The sequence below is a fragment of the Pinus tabuliformis genome, chromosome 7 (genome assembly GCF_031772625.1).
Source record: "Pinus tabuliformis cultivar Carrire ecotype Pingquan chromosome 7, CPIR1, whole genome shotgun sequence".
NCBI classification, from domain to species: Eukaryota; Viridiplantae; Streptophyta; class Pinopsida; order Pinales; family Pinaceae; genus Pinus; species Pinus tabuliformis.
In genome coordinates this window covers 822,709,384-822,733,635 of record NC_142293.1, presented here as the reverse complement: position 1 = coordinate 822,733,635, position 24,252 = coordinate 822,709,384, and positions in this window count along the sequence as shown.

The following is a 24,252-nucleotide window of genomic DNA, read 5'->3' as shown; positions in this document are numbered from 1 at the left end:
TGTGCGTAAATCGTTTGCGAGCTTGATGCAACGTGGACCTGTGTGTAGATGCAGGGGACGAGTCGTGAGTAAGACGACTTGTATGCTGAGGAGTTGTCTGTGAGTATATTGATAACAAACAGAATCAAAGGGACTCGTAAGATGGTGAGCATGGAAAAGGAGTTGTTTGGCTTTCGCTTGGAGGAGGACGAGACTGAGGATTGATTTTTAACATGGGACAAAGCATTGTTTGAATGTCTTTGTCTGGCTAGAAATCTTACCCTGTACATTGATTGCATGAAGCGTGAGCACTGTTGGAGCTAGTATTTCCTCTGCCTGCATTTAAGCACACAGTTTTTGTTGGAAAATCACAGGTTGTTGATTCATAGTCGCTATAGTTGACCATACTGAAATGTGAAGAGCAGAGATGTCGGATTCGTCGGAGGAATCAGTGGAGGCCAAGTTTCAACTGTTACTGGTCAAAGCTATTCAAGCCTTAGATCTGTGAAGGCATCATCCGGTGAAGAGGGGTAAGCGTGGATCGGCCCACAGCGTGGATGTGGCTGGATCAGCGTGCATCTGACATCTGAATCGTGGAGGCTCTATTTTGGTGTGAGGACGCATTTGGTGAGTTTATTATCATCAGATCTGAGTCTGCTCGACCTGTGCGTCGCAGCCGAGATCTGATTTACAAGTTAAATTTTGAGCATCTTACCTGTTTTTGAAGGTTGGCGATGAGGAAGAGTGACAGTTGTGGCCAATGCGTGTGAGAGATCCCTTCAAATTGCCCAATAACAATATACCCATGCATGGGATGATCAACGTCATTGCCCATGCGCTGGCAAAGACAATGATCGATCCTCTGGCTAATTCATGGTATGCGGGCGGAGACCCTTCGGCTCCAAAAGAGATTGCAGATCTATGTAAGGGAATTTACGGGACTCGCGGTGGCAGATCTTACACAAGTCAGGTTCCCTAGACCAAAGCGGGTGCTAGCTACAATTTGAATGGAGTGAGAAGCCAGTTTCTGGTGCAATGGCTATGGAGCCGTAAGTTGTCTTCCTGCTACGGCCCCAATTCTTTGGATGAAAAAAATTTATGATTGTTTAGCGCAACATATGGATCTATGTTCAGCTAATTGGAAAATTTTAAAATTTCATTCATGGTGGTTATGAAGGCAAGTCTTATTATCAATTCTAGTTTTATGCTTCCATAAAGGGTCATGTTGAAGCTTGCTCCCTTCTCTTGATGATTATGGCAGCAGGCAGCACAAATCATTTGATGGGAAATCATGCCGCGAGAGGGTTTCTGATGATAGAAGATATATGGATGATGTGTACAGGGTGAATTCTGAAGAGGAAAAGAGCACGAGAAAGAATTATGGAACTATAAGAAATGCCTCTATTGATGGGGATAATGCTAGAGTTTCTGTTGGAGAACTTAGCAATGAACAATGGTGCCTTGACTTCAAATTCTATTTTGTCAAGACATTGTTAAGATGCATGTATTTCTGGAAAAATGTCATTCATGTAAATCTGGTTAAAAGAATTGGATGTCGTATTGTTGTGACATTTAGTCTGACCAACTATTGTCACCAGTTTAAGTTTCGGTTGGAACTGGCCATTCCAACAATAGACAAATTTATTTGCAGGAATGCTTAACAACCAAATATAATAAAGACATGATAGTGAAGATGGCATTAGAAGAGCTGCATCAAAGATTTGAAGATGATGGACAGGAGTTTGTGTGAATTAGTGTGAGTTTGTGGAACAGATTCATGGTGTAGTACGAGTCACATATTGTAATTGGAACAAATCTACATGGCATATACTCTTTTGTAATGTTTTATGTACTTGTTGTAAGGCCCAAAGAGGCATGCATACCCTTTGTTATGTGTTCCCTCTGTAAGAGAGTTTTAACACCCTGGAAGAGTGTGTCATGCGGGATAGACACACTTGGGTGGGCCATATTGGTTTCAGACTCCATGAGGTGAAATTTTATAGCTAGGGGGAGTTCATTGAGAGGTGGAATGAACTATGTATGTGAAGGAATTCCTAGTGGAATGGCGGGTGCAGTGGTTGGTAACCCATGCATTCTGGTAGATGGTTGTTCCTTTATATGGACATCGACAATTGCATGAACAAGGTACAAGTTGTAATTACGAGACTAGATCATATGTAGATTTTGTAGATTGATATTGAGACAAGTACTCATTAACGGGGTGTGTTGGAATATTAATTCCTACTTGTCTCTAGCTGTGACTTTTTATGTAAAGGCTCTGTTCCTATTCTATAGGAGTGGTCTCCCTAGTTTGGTTTGTGGTCGAGATATTCTCTCAACCAACATACTGTATGTCTAAGATAGTTTGCCTATCTTGAAATAATACTCATGTATATATGTAATCGCATATCTGATTAATTAAATATAGAAAATTCCTTTGTAGAATTTTATCATCTCTGTGTGTTCAATTTTAATGGATAACAATTTTGTTGATAGCTCAAAGACTTTGGTGTTTAAGGTAATGGACCAGGATAGGTTAAATGGACTTTCCAAATCTATAGATTGGTATCGAGGTAAAAAAAATACTTATAGTCTTTAGAATATATTCATGTCCCTTTTTAAGGAATTTTGTGCCACAAATATGATTATATATTGGCAAACTCTTCTAAGTCTTTTGTGCGCAAATTCTAAGGGAAGGTGTCAAAGGAGGTCTCTCTAGCTTGGGGGTCTCTCAACCTCAATCTCTGGAGGTGAATTTTGGAGAAGAAAACTAGCTATAGAATATTAATATTGGGGAATTCTCAACCCAATTGATCAAATGGACTCGGTAAGGCTTATTGTCGATTGATAGGTAATCACAAAAGTTTGCTAAAGTGTTTTGAGTGCGTTGCGAGAGGATATATGTGCAAGCTGAGACAGAAACTATGAATATGAGAAATCAAGTAAATAATTTTTATTATTTTTTCTGACCATAGAAATTTGGACTACGACTACCTCCCTTCTTCAAACTTTGTAAAAATTATGGGAAAATAAAGTGTTATGTTAGAGGCAAACGCAGCATCGTTGCATTGAGAAAGGAAGGAATAATGGATATCAGTCGCAGCAAGAAGCGACACCATGCAGTTCTAGTTCATTTTCCTATGCAAGGCCACATAAATCCCATGATGCAGGTGGCCATGAAGCTTGTGGATGAGGGAATCATCTGTTATAAATTGTAATTACTCCCGCATGGGGTGTCACGCCCCCAAGCCGGCGGTAGTCTTCCAACCGCTCTTAGCGAGGTGCGGCACCACCGAACACTTTCTTTTCACCAATACTTATGTTCGTGGACTACGCCTAACCACTTACTCCTACTTAGTTTTTGTTTCGCAACCAAGTATTATTATGTTATACTTTATACCAATGAAAACCCATACACATTCATTATCAACAACAATTATAAATGATGAACACAATTGCACAGTATAAAGGGAGGGGCAATTTCGTAAACAATGAGTTTGCCCGATAATATATTATACAACAGTTACAAAGCTTTACAAGTATACTTGGAAACTCCAAGTTCCATACTTAGCCAAATTTACAATCCAAGGCAAAACTCGATTGCCTAGCTCGTCAGCACCTCCACACGGTCACCGCACGACTCACCAACGCTTTGTTCACCTTGTCGCACGATCGTGTTGTTTTCCCAACTTGGGCGCGCCTCCAAGTCACCACACACGGGTGCATCCACTCGAGACACACCTCCGTTGACAATCTCAACACTTCACCAAGTCACCGTGCACACTTGCACGCCAGGCGAGCGCTCACCCGAGTCGCCAAGACACCCGTGCCAAGTCTTTGCACAAACCGAGCGCCACACACCCGTGCACGCCTCAACCGTCTGTCGGACATTACACACCCATGCACGCCCTCACCCAACCGTTGGGTGCTCCTGCTCGCACCCTTCACCCAAAACCAGGTCAAGCATTCCTTCTTCGTGCGGCTTAGCCCAAGAATGGGCGCATCCAAAACTGCGCCTTCCCCTTAGCTTCTGCACCCTTAGAACTGCGCCTTAACTCCTTGAGCGAAGATCTTCAAGTGATGAGCGATGAGTTGATGTCCAAATGCCATCCAACGCACTGCAATATATATCAATCGTAGGGCGTAGTCTTGGTTGCCTAGCCAACTCGCCCAAAGCCCCTACTCCATCGCAAACGCCTCAAACTACATGTCGGTTTGCCTTAAGTTGTAGGTCGGCCTCCATAACGTTTAACACATGCTCTCATGCGTATAAACCAATGCTCACCCTCCTCTTATGCACATATCATAACATCACACCTCAAGTCGAGCTCGCACTCCATTAAACCGCAGTCGCACTTCATGTCGGAGTGTTTAAGGATCGCAGGTCCTTACATCCTCCTCCACCTGAAGTCATTGTCATCCTCGACAACATACCATCCTGGTAGCCATCCACCATGATCATCATCAATATCTGCCTCATCCTTGGTCCATGATGTCAACTCCTCCACATACTGCAAATATCCCTGCAACATATGTAGAACTCCATCTCCATCATGTGTCGTCCTCATCCTGTGAACTGTCCTCCTTGTCTGCCTGATGCCAGCATCTCTCTATGCACTTCCGGACCCCATGTCTGAACTAGTTGGGTATCTAATCCAACTGTCATGCCCAAGCCATGAGAGTGAACATCCTTATGCCTTCACCAGTCTATCTCGGATTCCTGCCACATCTCGGACTCACCAAGAATCTCTCCACCATGTTCGGGGCCATGGAAACTCCATCCCATCTGCAACATATCATGATGCTTGATGCCAAGCCATCCCTGCATCATCTTTCATAACTACTCAACCTATTTTAAGGACTCACTGCCATGAGCAGCTAACAATGAGCCCCTTCTTCTTGTCACCTAAGAATATGTGGAGGGAGTAGAGCCTGAAGGCTCACCCTCACTAATCATCTCAATCCATCTGTCAGGATCTTCTATCTCCATCCTCCATAGATAAGTGACCTGATCCTCCTCCCGGACATTCGGCCTCACATATGTCTCATCATCATCATCATCATCATTCTCGACCACTTCTAGCCTTCTTGACAAATCCAAGATACTATCTGAAAGTGTATTGATGACCAATGACTGCTCGATAAGCTTTGTCTCAATCGTGGACAACCGCTTACTCATGTCTTCCATCCACTTCTCGTTCTCCATTTGCATGACTGCCAACTTACAATCATTCCTTGTCACTCCAATGGTTGGTACACCAATGGGTACATCTTCCCTTCCATCATAAATGTACAACTTCCTCAAATGTGGAACAATCAAAGCATCAAACTGTTTCATGAATTCCATTCCCAACACGGCTTCGTAGTCATCAATCCGCACTACAGTGAAGTCGACCTTCCCTGTCCACTCACCAAGTGTTGTTTCCACTTTCTCAGCTACGCCAAGAACATTGTCAGGAGGAGAATTGACTATCTTCATCTGTGCCTTCACTGGTACAAATTTCAGCCCAATCCTTCTTGCAGTATCTTCGCCCATGAAGTTGTGTGAGGCCCCACTATCCACCATAGTGAGTATATCAGCATCTTCAACCTTCATCCGAACATACTCCAACCTATTCCTCTCAGGATCCCTCCGAGAGACCACCTCTATAGCAGCAGTAGCACCAAGTATCTGCTTCATCCCCACAGAAGCTTCTTCATTCTTCAGATTAGATTGTGCAATCGAAACCACTTTCGGTTTAGAAGGACAACTCTTCACCGTATGTGGTCCAGCACATATCCAACACTTCAAGGCTTTCTTCGTCTTCAAACTATCATCCGATTTCGAAGCATCATCCTTCTTCTTCTCTTTCAGCTTATCAGACTTCTTCTTCCTATCATTAGAAGTCTCATCATAATGCTCCACCAACCTGTCAACAGCAGCAAAAGCTTCTTCAAGTGTTCTAATCCTCTTCCTCTTCACTTCATTGCATGCCCAAGGCTTCAACCCAATAATGAAATTGAACACCTTGTCCCTCTCCACCATGTCAGGAAGTTCTAGAACTGCACTTGCAAACTCCCGCTGATATGTCTAAAGGTTCCCGGTCTGCTTTATGAACATAATTTTCATCCTTGCTTCCCACGTTTCATCCTGAGGACTGAAATGGGTCTGCAAAGCTTTCTTCATCTCATCCCACGAAGTAATGTCACCAGCACTGCCATTGGAAATCTCATCCATCCATCTTCGCCACCACATCTTAGCATCCTTTGTCAAGAACTGAGCAGCTACCTTGACCTTCGTCTCATCATCAGATAGACCTAATCGTTCCAAGTACTGCTCCGTGTCCCATAGAAATTTGCGAAGAGTCTTTGCACTCCTTGTACCATCGTAAGATTCCGGTTCCTTGACTTTCAAATGAGGCACTCCTCCACCTGAGTTATGCCTCACGGCCTTCTTCAACACTGTGATCTCATCTCTGGCTTCGTCAAGAGATTTTCGCAAGCCCACGATCTCTGCAAGACCTTGGTCTCTTGCCTCTTCAACCTCCTTGACCCTTACTTCAAGTTGAGTACACAAAAGATCAGTGTACTCGTGTTGAGTCCAGAGTTCATCGAGCTCTTCCTTCATCTTCAAATTGGCCTCTTGATCTCTCTTGATCAAATCCATATTCTTATTCCAGGAAGCTTCCAAGTCCTCCATCTTCTCCAACACTTTTTCCATAAGTGCTATAGTAACATCCTTCACACCGTGACTAGACCTAGCCTGAGATTCAGCTGCCATTGCTAACAACTTCCTTCTTCTTTGCGATCTAGTTTCGATAATCCAACAGCTTCACCAAGATGCCTGCAACCTGAGCCAGCCATTGTTCCACTTGTATGTGAAATAGCTTCCTTCACCTGCAAGTACCTGCTTTCACTGTCAGCAAATGTCAAGCTTCTTCAACCCTGAATCAGCTTCAATATCTTCACTTCGTCACGAGCAACCCTGCTCTGATACCAACTGTCATGCCCCCAAGCTAGCGGTAGTCTTTCAACCACTCTTAGAGAGGTGCGGCACCACCAAACACTTTCTTTTCACCAATACTTATGTTCGTGGACTATGCCTAACCACTTACTCCAACTTAGTTTGTGTTTCACAACCAAGTATTATTATGTTATCCTTTATACCAATGAACACCCATACACATTCATTATCAACAACAATTATAAATTATGAACACAATTACACAGTATAAAGGGAGGGGAAACTCCCTGAACAATGAGTCTGCCTGATAATATATTATACAACAGTTACAAAGCTTTACAAGTGTACTTGGAAAGCCCAAGTTCCATATTTAGCCAAATTTACAATCCAAGGAAAAATTCGGTTGCCTAGCTCGTCGGCACCTCCGCACGGCCACTGCATGACTCACCAATGCTTTGTTCACCTTGTCGCACAATCGTGTTGTTTGCCCAACTGGGGCGTGCCTCCAAGTCGCCACACACGGGCGCCTCCACTGGAGACACACCTCCGTTCACAATCTCAACACTTCACCAAGTCACCGTGCACACTTGCACGCTGGGCGGGCGCTCACCTGAGTCACCAAGACACACGTGCCAAGTCTTTGCACAAACTGAGCGCTACACACCCGAGCATGCCTCAACCGTCCGCCGAGCACACACCCGTGCACGCCCTCACCCAACCGCCGGGCGCTTCTGCCCGCACCCGTCACCCAAAACCAAGTCAAGCATTCCTTCTTCGTGCGGCTTAGCCCAAGAATGGGCGTATCCAAAGCTGCACCTTCCCCTTAGCTTTTGCTCCCTTAGAACTGCGCCTTAACTCCTTGAGCGAAGATCTTCAAGTGATGAGCAATGAGTTGATGTCCAAATGCCATCCAATGCACTGCAATATATATCAATCGTAGGGCGTAGTCTTGGCTGCCCAGCCGACTCGCCCAAAGCCCCTACTCCATCGCAAACACCTCAAACTACATGTCGGCTTGCCTTAAGTTGTAGGTCGGCCTCCATAACGTTTAACACATGCTCTCATGTGTATAAACCAATGCTCGCCCTCCTCTTACGCGCATATCATAACATCGCACCTCAAGTCGAGCTCGCACTCCACTAAATCGCAGTCGCACTTCTTGTTGGAGCATTTAAGGATCGCAGATCCTTACATGGGGAGTTGGCAAAAATTGGAGGGTTGGTTAACTAAGTGTTGAGAGTTGAGTGTGGAGTGTTGAGTCAAGTCGAGTTAAGTGATAGATGAATTTTAGTATGTGGTTGCATGTCAAGATATTTTAGGCAATTCGCTAGTTGGAAAAGGTTAAATACCCTTCTCTGAGTTTATTGTAATTACCAAGTTTTTTGTGATCAATAGAAGCGTTGCAACTCATGTATTTGTGTGTGAATTTGTGTTTCATTTCCTCTGCCTTTCCAACAAATTGGTATCAAAGCTAAAGTCAATCTACAACCGCAGCTTGTAGAGCCCCACCATGTAAGTGATAAAAATAAATCGAAAGTTTCTCTGCCGCACTGCGTGAGCGATAAGTCACTGTGCATAGTCGCCGTGAGAGTGCAGAGTCGCTGCCAGCATCGGGCTGTAAGAAAGTTCTAGCCAACATCCATGGAGAATCTTAGTCTAAAGCTATAACTGCTAAGTGTTTAATGAGCTGTCATTTGGGAGAGCCTCTCGTGCAACCGTGAGGAAGAGGAGTCGGTGCAATAGTACACAGCCATCATGAACCAACACCGTCAGTCTGTTGAAGAATTCATAAGTAATTCATTTTCTCAGAAGTCAAAGAATCAGCACCGACAGTCTATTGAAGAATTCAGAAGTAATTCGTTTTCTCGAAAGTCAAAGCAGGGCCGTGAGTGACATCATTATTTTTTTAATTTAAAATTCCAAGTTTTATTAAGTGTTGAAAGGTATTAAAACAAAAGTATTTGGAGGCACGTTGCATATAGGGTTCATGATGTTCGATTTTTTTTTATAGTGGTGGAATATTAAAAAAATGGTGCTTTTAAAAGGTCAAAGTGGAATTTAAAAGAGATGGTTTGAAAAGCAAGAGGCCTCGTTATTCCACTTTGAAAACTCTTGAAAAAAATTTTGAATTATTAGAAAGGATTGATTGTAGCAAGAGGGTTTTGTGCGGAAGGAAGATCATTTTTTAAAGGTTTTCTTATATGAAAAAAAAAACAAAGATACATGGTATAAATATTTTTTTTGAGGTTTTTTGGGAGGAGAATTTAAGGTTTTGTAAAGTCTGTTAGTCTACAAAAATATTTTGCCGTTTTGTTAAGCATGACAATTTTTTGAGTGAAGATTGTGATTTATGGGGGTGCATATTGAAAATCATATTTTTTTTTAGGGGTGATATGGAAAATAGCCTCATGCAATCATGAAAGAAACTATAAAACAGAGAAAAGACCGCAGCCATTAGTTGCAAATTGCTACTGAAGCATATTAAGAAAAGAAATTGATAAGAAGAGGAAAAGATCATTGCAATAGTTAGAGAGGTTCAGGTCGTAACGTAGAACTGAGAAGTCTAGCATAATACAAAGAATAAATTGAGTATGATTGGTGTAGCTTTGATCTGCTACCACCTCCTATGTTTACAGGTAAATATTTTTATCATTAGGTTATCAAGATGTTAACTTTTCTTCGATGCTTTAGCATTGAATTTTATAAAATAGACATTGGATGATAAATGTTTGTGTAAGGTAACAAAAGCTACAACTTTGAAGGGAGAATGGAAGATATTGGAAGTAGAGATTGACACAAAGGAGAGTGACATGAAGCAACATGTTATGTCACAATAAAAGAAGTCAACAACAGATCTGAGAGTAGATGAGAAAGACTCTAAAAGGAAAATAGAGCTTGGGGAATCCCATTCAAAAGTAGATGATTGTTGTCAAGACCATACAATTGAAACCCATTATGCAAGCATGCATATGGATGAATAAGATGAAACAAAGATTGCAAAGAGAGAAGAAGCAACCTCTGTGTGTAAAGCAGAGCAAGAGCATATCAATGCTCAAGGACTCCATTGTAACTGCTGGGTTGTGATATAAAAAAAAAAATGGACCCTATATTAGGTTGGGCGAACCTACTTATGGTTTTATGCATGATTTCACACATGGTTTTGGACGCGATGGTTTTTGGGCCATGGTTTTGGAGGCGATGGTTTTCAGTCCATGGTATTGGATGCTTCGGCATGTATAAATATGTATTGTAACATTGAAAGGAACATAATGAAAAATCAAGCTGGTAGTCCCGGTTTTGGGATCTAGGGGAAAATCTCTGTGTATATGTGTTTTATGTGTTATGCTCTCACATTGTTTATTTTCTGTGTTTTAGAATTCATATGCAGGTAATTTCTGTACGGAGTTAAAATCTACAGTAACGTGGATGATGCCAATGATGGTGAATCCTATTGTGATATGACACATGTGGATTATTACTACAAATTTAGATGTGAATTGGTGAATCCAACCATAGCTAATGGATTTAGTGAAGTTGAAATTGTCAATGAAATTGACAATGAGCACATGCATGCTCTAATATCCCACCATAGTGTGGATGAGCATTATGTTGATGATAAGTGTGGTTTCGTTTTTGAAACAAAGATGGATTTTGACAATATGGTAAGAACAATGTTTGATGAAGAATTGAAGGTTGAAGCTACCACTGTAGCAGCAAGATATGAAGCAGTTGGAATTGCTCATGATGCAATATGTCATCTATCAGGAGTTGATGATCAAGAACATGATAAAGTGATTGAAGATTTTTTTATGAGAATATCCACTAATAGCATAACAGTGGAAGACAACCTCCATGCAGTTGAAAATAAGGTAGATGTAGAGTAGGAAGCTCTCACTAAAGAGAGTCATATTAAAGATGTTTTTAACATTGTTGTTTAATATGCAGGTGTTCAGAATAGCATGGTTGAAAAAGTTGAAAACAACGTTTTTAATAAGATCGATGTAGATTTGAAGTTCATTGAAGAATGGATTGAGAAACCAATAGAACAAATTGAAGTGAGTCTTAAAGCAGTGGATGGAATAAAATAATTCAATGAAATGGTGAATAATGATCGTGAGTGTGTAGATTACAGAAAAAAGAAGCAGTACCTCACGACGAAAGTGAAAATAATGATATGGATGTTTCTAAAGACAAAGATGAATGCATTGAAACGATTTTCCAGCAATGGAGTCAATAAGAGATAATATTATGCTATCAAGAAATATGGCAGAAAGAAAGTCAGGAATATGAAGCACAAGAAGAAAAGAAAAGAAGACTGTTTGAAGATGCAATGTTGTGGAAGCAGTCCATGGTTGAACAAATATTTGAAGAGGAAGGTGTACAAGACAAGATCAAATTTTGTTTCAGTGCAAATTCAAGAAAAGTCAAAGAAAAATTGCAGTAGCAAGAAGTAAAGAAATATGGAGCCTACAACAAGAACCCACAAGAGAGAATGAAGCAATTTCGAGGATATAAAGTTTGGAAGAAAAGAAGAAGAAAATGCAAAATTATGAAAGTATTGAGTCACTGTAATCCTAGCTGAGACACAGACCAGCAAGCATGTTTCAATGATAATTGAGTCAATTTCTATTATAAGCCTAGCAGACATAGTTGAGTTATGTTGAGACATGCAATCATAGTTAAGGGGGATTATTAGAAATTGTAATTACTGCCACATGAGGAGTTTGCTAAAATTATAAAGTCATTTAACTAATTGTTGAGCATTGAGTGTTGAGTCAAGTCGAGTTAAGTGATAGATGACTTTTAGTGTGTGGTTGCATGTCATGATATTTTAGACAAGTCACTAGTTGGAAAAGGTTAAATACCCTTCATCGGGTTCATGGTAATTATCATGTTTTGTGTGATCAATAGAAGTGTCGTAGCTCATGTATTTGTGTGTGAATTTGTGTTTCGTGTCCTCTGCCTTCCCAACAAATTAACTGACTCAGAGTCATCTTCCTGCGCAAGGCCACATAAATCACATGATGCACGTGACCTTGAAGCTTGTGGATGAGGGATTCTTTATTAGTTTTGTCAATACAGATTACAACCATTCTCACATAGTAGAGGCTAACAAGACTAGTTTGAGTAACCACATGATGATCCGCTCTGTGGTTGTCCTAGATGGCCTTCCTTCCAATGATACTCACAGTGAAATTTTGAAGCTTTGTGATGTCACAAAAAACGTGATTGTCTTATTTCTTGACAATCTCATTCAACAAATCAAAGAGGAGGATAATGGTTCAAGTGTCTTCTTGGTAGTAGACGTTATGGTGTTATAGGCACTAGAGATTGCTCAACACCGCCACATTCCAAAGTCCGCTCTCTCAAAATCTCTTGCTTCTAACTATACACTTTTCTATAATATTCCATCCTTGGTTTCATCCCAAATCATTCCCTCAAACGATACACTTACAGTTAATTATTATCATTCATGAATCTTGTAATTACAGTGTATGAATTGATTGCCAAAATTGTATTTATTAATTGAGGCCTCTGCAGGCATTCCAAAGGACTTTAAAATGTTGAAATACCTCCCCTACATGTCGCCTCTCTACTCTGCACATATTCAATGGGCTCTCAGATTCAATGACTCCCAACAGGGCTTCATTTTCCACTTCATAAGCCAATACATGGAGAGAGTGCGAGAAATAGATTGGGCCATCTACAATTCCTTCCATCATCTTGAAGCCCTCAACCTCAATAGTGTAGTTGATAATGGAGGTTCATTATGTCCAATAGGTCCCTTAATTCCTTTTTCCCTTCTCAATTCGAACTCTAGGCTTGTATTGGAAATCACAATGGGATTTTGGGCAGAAGAAGGTGAATGCTTCGATTAGTTTGATAGGAAATCCAGGCAATGTTTGACCTATGTCTCATTTGAAAGCTTGAGTGTGTTAAGGGAGACGCAGTTCCAACAAATTCCACTTGGTTTGGAGGCCATGGAGAGACTATTTCTTTGGGTTGTGCATGCTAATATGCTACAAGGTAGCAAGGCCGCCTTCCCTCCACAGTTCGTGGAGCGCATCCATTTGAGCTAGCAGGGATGTTTGGTGTTGTGGTGTCCACAGTTGAGGGTTCTTTCACATCCTTCCATTGCTTTTTTTCTCACACATTGCAGATGGATTTCATCCTTGGAGAGAATCACCATGGAGGTGCCCATGTTATGCTGGCATTATTTTAGAGATCAATTTTTGAATCAAAGTTATATAGTCCATTTCTGGAAAATTGGTCTATATTTGTTTAAGTCAAACACTACCTCTACAATAAATGGAACATCAATAATCCACATGATTGAGATTAACAGCGTTGTGGACATCAATGTTAGAGAGAGAAGTTGAATGGACATCAATGTTAATAGCGGGATTGAAATCCTAGCAATAAATGGCTATAGTGAAGGTTGTATTTGTACAAAGCGCCATAACTCACAATGACCTAGAACATTTGAGAGGGGTAACATGTTGACCCGATGAAGTGTACCACACTATGATCGTGGGAATATTTAGTGGTTTCTACTTAATTAGTGGGATTAGAGATCATTGCAGAGACATTAATCAGCTCATTGGTATTTGAATGAATTTCTTACTCAACAAATGGTTCAGAACACACTATCACATCATATCCACCAATGAAAAATATATCAATTTACATTTGTGTGCCATATGTTAAGGTGAAAGCCATATAAGTCAATGCAATAAAATCTACATCCAACTTACTGAGAACCTTCAAAGGATTTGCATGGCTAAGATTGTTGAATAGTTAACATGTAATCAAGAAAGAAGGATCACAACTACAAAAAGATGCTATTTAGTCCACAATATCAACATGAAATGGGTTTGTAAAATGAAGATAAAATTCATGATGCAGTGAGTCATTATGGGATTATCTTTTCTATAACGGAGTAGAATCTATAGACATTAAAGGTTCATATTTTTTATGTAATTCTTTGGAAGAAATAGGTGTCTATAACATTTATTGGACATTGAAGAGGGTAAGTGTTTAGTCAATTTAGTTTCCTAAATTGCTTTGCATAAATTATCAACCGAGGCTCGTAAGCTGATGAAGTGTAGTGCACTGTATGTGCTAGTTAACCCTTCTTACTTTGTTGTTTTGTATTTTTATATTGTTTTGTTTTGGGGGTTTCCTTGATTTCTAATGATGTACAGTCTAAATTATGAGAAACTAAGTCTAAATTTCCTAAAGGTGAACTAATCAAAATCTAAGTTAAAGGAAGGAAAAACAGAGCATCTATCCTATCTTGTCATTTAATCCTATGTCAAATTTTGAAAGGTGAAGTTGTAAGACAGATTGAAATAATTACAGTGAATGAAACTGACTAAAGCACTTTTAGTTGTCCAAGCCTCCAGTTTTGAAAGATAACTTTCCTGGGATGGCAATCAAGCAACTTACGGTACTTTATAGTTTAAAGAACTAAATCAAAAATGCAGAGAGTAACTAATTGATTTCAATCCTCACGTGAAGTGAATGTTTAACCATTTAGTTTAGGATGGATATCAGCTTGAAATGGTGACCAAAAACATTTACTCACACAGTGCATTGGCAATCTGAACTAGGAAATAAATAACAAAGAAAACAAATAGTAAGTAAACTCATCAACAATGCATCCTTGTTATTTTTCCACCTTACCCTGTTAAAACAAAACAAGTTTCATTTATAAAATATATAGGAGAAACAAGACTTCACCATCGAATTCTAACATTATGCTACTGAACAGAATTAAAAGAAAACAAACTATAGGAAATCAACCTAAACTACAAACACTACTAAAAGTAAATAATGAAACTAAACTGAACAGTAAACAAAAGAAAAACCTCCTTTAGTGCAGGGGCCCTCTGCAACTAACTGAGTTGATCTACTAACTAGCTGAAGATACTCTTTCAAATGATCACTTGGTAAAACACGGCTTCATATTATTAACAAGAAAATAAGTTCCTAAATTACAGAGTTGTAAGTCTGAGCTTAATACATATAGAAATTCGAACTCTTTTCAGTTCTTTACAACTGATATTTAAAGAAACATTCCTAATTGTCTTTTGAGAGAATTTAGCTATAGGTGGTCTCCACGTATTACAACAGATCTTCGTAAAGGGTTGATCAGCTACAGGTGACTTTAAGTCAGTGAGATGGTTGCATGAAACTGTTATCACGGGTGGCTGGTTCGGGTTAATGCTACAACAAAATTGTTAGATTTATTAATTAGACACGAAGAGTGGACACAGAGTCCTATTGCTCTCGGGTTTCTTCATTTGACTCCACCTTTGACTTTGGTCTTGAGCTGGCTTTTTTGTTGATCTGGGCTAGGTGACTAGGATAGGATCCATGTCGTGACCCTTCCAGAGATGTCCATGTGGCCGGTTTCCTCGTTTGACACTTGCAACCTGTTCAACCATAGAAGTAGCTACAGAACACATGGTTAGCTATAGAATGGGCTATGTTTTGTAGCTAATTTGTAAAAACTTATTTCAAATAGAAAAAAACATAAAAGTATAACATGTCAATCATTTAATGTCTTCCTTGAGACAAAATATATCGTTTATCAGTGATGGGGATCTGTCTTTTATGGAAAAACAAGAGAAATAAGTGAGAAATGTCGTCAAGGAGAGAGTAATTCTGAGATCCAACAATAAGTGTGTGTCATTAATGGCATGCAAATAGCAAACATAAGTAACAGAGATAAGATTAGAGAGGATGTGATTGTAGTGTTTGACCAAGGGGAACCATTGGTTGGATTACCAGGAGATTGATGGTGGGAAAGGATATACTTGGGCGGAGTGAGCCATGAGTTTGGAGTCAACCTAAATACATTTAACAACCCTATACATGGAATTATTCTCATCTTGTGAGGTGGTTAGAAGGCTTACAGAGATAATAGCCTTAAAATTGTTCACCCTACCAAAACTAAGAGAAGCATGTGAAAATCCACTAAAGGTATGGGGTCTTGATTAGCAGACCAAATTAGGGAAACCATGCATCATTATTGAGGAAATTCAATAGACTCATCAAGACCAAGTAAATATGAAAAGGGGATCCGATCCAAGAATTCAAAGACTACTGAAAATTGTATTAGGAACTTTTCAATCTTTGGGTGTGGATGAAAGGGGGAAATTTCACAAAGTCAGTTCTCAAAGGCGGTAGAAATAGAGGAGAGGTGAGAAGAAGGGTTGTTTGTATAGTGGAGTATCATTTTTAAAGGTAAAGAAATATGAGCCAAATGGAGCAATGTAACAATGGAAACTATAGAAGGAACAAATATGGATTAGAAAAATATGAAGAGAGTCATGTGTGAGTAACTAAAAATAGTCATTGTTATCTTGATCGCAAATTTTGAGAATACTTTGGAATATGGAGAACAAAAAATATGTCAAATGATTTACCTCACTGTTATTTGTCATATTATGAAATATTCTCGAAATCTATGTTCAATTTAAGTTTAGGTGCTAAAAAGAAATTTTGTACTTAAAAAGGTGTTGTCATATCTATCTATTGGATGAGACTATTTTAAATGAGATGGTCCCTCTTAATTGTCTAAGTTGTGGAATTCTAATATAATGGGAGGAGATCCCCTCTTAAAGGCTATTATAGTGAGGGAGTGGATCTATGTTAGGCTATCGAAGCCTATTATATAGAGAGGGAGTGTAATATTAATGTTTTCAATAAAAAAATGCAATAACAACTCTTCTCAATAAAAATTTTGAACCAATGTTCTTTTCATAAAGACACTTCAACTAATATTCTTATATCTTTTTGGATTATATCATCTAATATATTAGTAGAATATTTTGGGAAAAGGTGCATTACCAATTTATTAAATAACTATGTGTTATATTAGGAATGTGGTTGATATACTTTAATGGCATTAATTTTTATCATTTATATACCAATGGAATTTTATAAATGAGACCAATAAACATAATTTAATATATTTATTAAAATTAGTTAATAATACCTAAATGAAGTCAATCACCTATTGAGATCTTTATAAAGACACTGCTCACAATAAATTAAAAAATACAAATTATCCCCAAATTATTAATATAAAGCTTTCCTCTATAACCATGAATCTAATTAGCCAAATAATAAGTAGTTTATAATTTGGGCAAGATATGTATAATTAGTACTTTGTTATGAATCTAGAATCCATTAGAAAGCCCTCTAAATCAATAATTTTAATAATTATTGATTCCATTTGAAACCCTTGTAGATCTATATTTTCAATAACTGTTGATTCAATTAGAAAACATTTTTTCTATATAGATTGAAGTTGTATATGAACAAAGATGAATGAGTAAAATTGTATTCGAAAGTGCTGCAAATCTAGAATTTTAATAACTATTCATTCCATTTGAAATCATTGTAGTTCTAGATTTTCAATAACTATGATTCCATTAGACAACATTGTTCTCTATATAGCTTGAAATTGTATATGAACAAAGGTGAATGAGTAAAATTGTATGAGGATATATATAAATAGGCTACCTAAATCTTTTTTATTGAGCCAATCCTTCCCTATCCTTTACCTTTTGGTCCTTTGTACTTTCTAAATCACACATAAAACTCAATCTAACAAATTAACCAAAAAAAAGAGACTACAATGAAATCTACCTTCATCCTTAAAGAAATATTAATTGTAACCCAAATTCCATATATAACTCTAAATGGCATTCAATAATTATAAATAATTTTTTCACTGAAAGATCAAAAGAGTTACGGCTCTATCTTAAAGAAATATAGGAGCAATTTGCTATGGATCTATATTAAAGAAATATAGGAGCAACTCTATCTTAAAGAAATATAGGAGCAATTTTCTATGACTCTATTTTAAAGAAATATAGGAGCAATTTGCTCTGGAGCAAATTGAATTTTGGCACTTGAAGATTAGAAGAGAATCACTGCTATTTTTGAAAAAATATTGATCATCATAGAAATTCCCTTTCTAACAATGAATTCCATTTCATTTATAATTATGATTCCCAATGAATTCCATTTCATCTACAATTATGAATGAGATTCAACGTATAGAAAAAATTATCTCGCAATTGGGTATTTTTTTTTCACATTGAATGATTTAATAAAATTATAAGAAACTTAATTTTTTTGCCATTGAAAAATTAGAAGAGATTTATTGCTATCTTTGAAGAAATATTAACTGTCATAGAAATTCCAGTTCTAACAATGAATGTCATTCCATCTATAATTATGAATGAGATTCAACAAATATAAAAAATTATCTTACAGTTGAGTAATTTTTTTTCACATTGAATAATGGAATCAAAATTATAAGAAACTTATTTCTCTATCTTGCAGAAAGAATAAACTGTAACCCAAATTAAAATTCAAGCCATAATTCTTGATTCCCGTGGTTGGAATGATCACCAAATATTTTCTAACTACATAAAATGAATTGTGTGACCTTCAAATTTCCAAGCAAGTTAGTTTCTTATGTGGCTTTATTTAGAGTTTGCACTTAGCAATTTTTTTCATGTTTCTTGAATAAAGTCTTCTTTGTGAGGTATTAAAAGTCTTTTGCATTTATTTATAGGTCCATGTCTAGTTAAATATATAGATAATATATTTAGATACTTTTTTCCATTTTTCCAAATAATGTATTTCTTTTAAGAATTAAAAGTCTTTTGTATTTATTTATAAGTCTGTGCTTTGTCAAATACATAGTCAATCTCCAAAAATATCATGTGGAATAAAATAATACTTTTAATTATCATGATTCTTCTAAAATTTATGCCTTATGGGGTTTCCTTGACTCTGAACAAGAATTATTTTTCCACTTCATAAATTGATACATGGAGAGAGTGCAGGAAATAGATTGGGTCATATGCAATTCCTTCCATCATCTTGAAGACCCCGCCATCAATAGTGTGGTTGAGAATGGAGGTTCAGTTTGTCCAATTGGTCCCTTGATTCCTTCTTTGCTTCTCAATTCGAACTCACACCTCCGATTGGAAATCACAACGGGATTTCTGGCCGAAGATGGCGAATTCTTGGATTGGTTGGATAAGTAGTCCAGGAAATTTGTGATCTACGTCTCAGTTTGTAGCTTAAGTGTGTTAAGCGAGATGTAGTTCCAACAACTTCCACTTGGGTTGGAGGCCACGGAGAGACCATTTCTTTGGGTTGTGCGCCCTGATCTGCTACAAGGTATCGAGGTTGCCTTCCCTCCAAGGTTCATGGAGCGCATCCAATGGAGCTAGTGGGGGTGTTTGGTGTCGTGGTGTCTGTAGTTGAGGGTGCTTTCTCATCCTTCCATTGCTTGTTTTCTGACTCATTGTGGATGGAATTCGGCATTGGAGAGCATCACAATGGGGTGCCCATGTTATGCTGGCCTTATTTTGCAGATCAATTTCTGAACCAAAGTTATATAGTCCATGTCTGGAAAATTGACTTGTATTTGCTTAAAGAAAACACTGCGTCTACTAAGAGTGGAACATCAATAATCAACATGACTGAGATTAGGAGGGCTATGGAGAGAGCAGTGACAAGTCGAGGAAGGTGCAGAGATGAAGAGAAGAGTGATGAACTTGAGGGAGAGTGTGATTGCTGTAGTTAAGGAAGGTGGTTCATCTGACACAAATTTGCGCAACTTCACTATTGCAGTGAAAACTGTAGAAAAGTAATTGATTGACGCTGTTGAGTGCTAGTAGCATTCACTTCTCGGAACAACTACGATCTTAGTGTAATAACATGTTAGAAATTGTAATTACTCTCACATGTGGAGTTAGATAAATTTAAAGAATCAATTAACTTAGTGTTGTTAAGCGTTGACTCAAGTTGAGTGATGGATAAAGAGTTAAGTATAGTCTATATTTAGAGTGTGAGTTAACTGAGTTCAGTGTATGTGCATGTCAAGATATTTTAGGCTAGTGGCTAGTTGGTAAAGCTTAAATTCCTTTAACTGAGTTCATTGTAAGAATCAAGTTAACAACTACGATCTTAGTGTAATAATATGTTAGAAATTGTAATTACTCTCGCATGTGGAGTTAGCTAGATTTAGAGAATCAATTAACTAAGTGTTGTTGAGAGTTGAGTCAAGTTGAGTGATGGATAAAGACTTACATATAGTTTATATTTAGAGTGTGAGTTAACTGAGTTAAATCTATGTGCATGTCAAGATATTTTAGGCCAGTCACTAGTTGGTAAAGCTTAAATACCCTTCACCGGGTTCATTGTAAGAATCAAGTTTTATTGATCAATAGAAGAGCAACAACTCGTGTGATTTGTGTGTGAATTATTTGTTTTGTCTCCTCTGTCTTACAAAAAAATTGGCGTCAGTGTTGTCTTACCAAAAAATTGGTATCAGAGCTAAAATCAAGATATAGAATCTACAACCGCAACTACAATCTTAATGTAATAATATGTTGAATAGATTTGTTACATCATATTTTTGCTTCTAACAATTGGAATTAATGTTTCAATAGTATCCTTGGTAAGGAAGAAATTAGTGTTCTAAAAGGCACAATGTCTAGATGGAAAACATCTTTAATCATGTTCTCAAAGAGATCTAAGTCATCCTCCCTTTAGCTACAAATATGCTCCATTAGTGTTCCATTTGTGATTTCAGTGGCGGAACATCTTGGCTTGTTCATCTTAAACCATAGTGAATACACAACATCAACTTTGCCCAATGCCCCATTGACAATGAACTTTATTAAAAGCGTTCAAAGACAAAAAATCTGGAGCTCTTAGGAGCCATGAAGTACAACATATGAACCATTTCAAAATCAAAGTGAAAACACAACATTGCAAGCCAATATTGGAAAGCATGCATCCCAAAGAGTATTCTAAGCGCTTGATCATGATTGCTACCTTTATGTGTAGATATTTGATTTCAAAGAAGAGAGCATCAAAACATTTGCAATGTTCCCTTTTCATACATTCAAGCAGATCTTCAGACACTATCAAACTGACTTGTAGAAGCAAGCTTTTTAATAATTGCACCATAGATGGCCTCATTGTGGACAAAACATTGCTTGCTCCACACATGATTTTCTATAGTAGGAAAAAGTTCTTTCGGTATGGTCAAACTGACTTGCAGAAGTAAGCTTGTTAATGCTTGCACCATAGATGGCCTCATTGTGGACATAACATTGCTTGCTCCACACATGACTTTATATACTAGGAAAAAGCTCTTTCGGTATGGTCAAACTCACTTGGAGAAGCAAGCTTGTTAACGATTGCACCATAGATGGCCTCATTGTGGACATAAAATTGCTTGCTCCACACATGATGTTCTATAGTAGGAAAAAGCTCTTTTGGTATGGTAACAACTCACACAGAAAAATCTTTGTACCATAACAAATCAGTTTAATACATAGGTATAAGCGATCTTTGTACCAAAACTAATCAATTTTCCAACTAAATCTATTAGATGTACTGGGATATTATTGTAACTTTTGAATGAGTACCCACACTTCGTTGTCATTCTTACATTCATCTCTTACTTCGTTTATCCAATCTGGTTGGATAATGGAAATGGCACAAAGAAATGCTTCCACATCCTCATCCTTTATTGAGAGTGCATCCCCCACAACATTTTGCTTCCCTTTTTTGTAGATGATTTCAAAGTCATAACCCAATATATTTGTGACCATTTTTGTTGCTCTTTTGAAGATAATATTTGTTCTAAAAACTATTTAAGACTATCATGATCCATTTTTACCTTCAAGTATCTTCCCATTAGGTAGGGTCACCATTTCTTAAGTGCATGTAGTATTGCCAACATTTCCTTCTCATAAATAGCTTTGTGTAAATAATTTCCTTTGATTCGATGACTTTCGAAAGCAATGGGTCTTTCTTCTTGCATTAAAACAACACCAATTCCATTTCCTGAGGCATAACATTCCACAATAAATGTTTTTGTGAAGTCTGGCATAGCTAAGACCAGTGTTTGGCACATTGCCTCTTTAAGATGTTCAAAGGCCTTTGTTGCTTTGGAGTCCATGAAAATGCATCTTCCTTCAATAATGTTGTTACAGGTGTTGCTATTCTCCCATAATTATTAACAAACTTGCAATAATACCCTCTCAACCTGAGAAATCCTCGCAGATGCTTTATGGATGTGGGGATTTTCCATTCCTTAATGGCTCTAATTTTGCTAGGGTCTACCTTAACACCTTCATGAGATACAAAATGACCCAGATATTCCACCTCTTGTACTCCAAAGAAACATTTGGAGCTTTTTGCATATAATTGTTTTTCCTCCAATAGTTTGAGCACCTTGTCAACATGTTGAACGTGATCCTTCCAAGACTTGTTGTAGATTAGTATATCATCAAAAAATACTAACACAATTTTTCTAAGGAAGGGTTTGAAAATGGAATTTATCAAGCCTTGAAATGTAGAAGGTGCATTGGTAAGGCCAAAAGCCATGACCAAAAATTCATAATGACCCTCATGAGTTGTAAATGTTGTTTTCGAAACATATTCAGTCTTCATTTTGATTTGATGATATTATGAACAAAGATCCAACTTGGTGAAGTAAATAGATACATGCAATTCATCCAATAATTCATCACTAACAGGAATGGGAAATTTATCTTTAATAGTGATCTTTTGAGCTCCATATAATCCGAACACATGCGCCATGATCCATCCTTCTTGTGCGCCAATACTACTGGAGAAGAGAAAGAACTTTGACTAGGTTGAATTATACTAGCCTCTAGCATTTATGCAACAATACGTTCAATTTCACTCTTTTGGGCATAGGGATATCTGTAAGGCCTGATGTCTGGTGGAACACTTCTTGGAATCAAATGTATAGCATGATCATGATCATGAATAGGTGGGAGGACTTTGGGAGTCTCAAATACCTTGGAATGATTGTCCAAGACTATTTGAATATCTAGAAAAATAGATGATTTCGATGTGGGAACCTCTAGCGAACATAATTGTGCAATTAGACCTCGTTTTTCTTTCTTTACAAGCTTTTTCATTCTCTTAGAGCTTATTATATTTCTTGGTTTCCCTGCAACACCCCTTGATTGAACTTCCTTTCCTTCCGAACAAAATTTCATGAAAAGTTCTTGAAAATTAAAAGCTATTGTAGCCATTGGACTCCTAGTACAACATCAGCACCACCTATTGGAATGGAAAGCATTGCGATATTCAATATATATTCTCCCATAGATAGCTTGAAATTATGGCACTTTCCAAAGAAATTTATGGTTCTTGCACTTGCAACCATCACTTGACACTCTAGTGTTGGATATAGGAAGCAATTCAATTCCTTGGCTATCTTACAATGAATAAGCTTATGGGTATTACCTGAATCAATCAACACTATTACCTTTTTCTTCTTGATATGTCCTTCTATCTTGATAGTTTGAGTGGTAATTCCAGCCAATGCATTACAAGATATGGTCTGATTCATTTCTTCTTTCTCTAGGGTTTGTTCCTGGTGTATATCCTCTTTTTTTGACATTTCCTATTCATTTTCTTCCTGCTCTTCACAATCTATGTAAAATAATTTCTTCTCAGCACACTTATGACCTTTAGTGTATTTTTTATCACAACTATAACGAAGCCCTTTTTTCTATTTTTTTATTCCAATTGTTGTGGTGTCAACCTTGCAGGTTGTGGAAGGCTAGGTGCAACAACACTTCCATCTTTATAGTTGTGAGTGGTAGGCTTCCTTGTTGCCATAATTTTTCTTTCTTTCTTGCCGACCTGAATGCCTTCTCCAATGAATCAGGTTCCCAAAGGCTAACCTCATGTTGGATGTTATCCTTTAAATTCCTTATGAACACATCAATCATATGCTCCCCTGGAATATATTTTACCCTTATATTCAATTTTTTGGAAGTCCTCAATGTGCTCCATCATTGAACCCTTTTGTTCGAGATTTATCTATTGGCTAAAAAAGGTGTTGCTTTTTGCATCCTCATAATGTGTTATCATTTCTTCTGTAACAATTGCCTAAGTGACAATTTGTTTATGAGAGAAAAGCCATTGATACCATACAAACTGATTTGCTTCCAAATATAAAGTTGCAGTGTGCACCTTTTGTGTGTTTTGCACATTATGGAGATCAGAATATTTCTCCATTTGTAGTATCCTTGTTATAGGATCATTGCCATCAAACTTCCTCATATTGATCTTTGGAACATTGTGGATCTTCAAACCAAAGTTAGAGTCTATGAAATCATGATTAACATTTCTCTTGTTCTCATCATGATTTTCCCTTAATACCCTTTCACCATTAGTAAACATTTCTTTTAGCAACTTTATCAAATTTGTCTTCAAATCTTCCACTTTGCCTT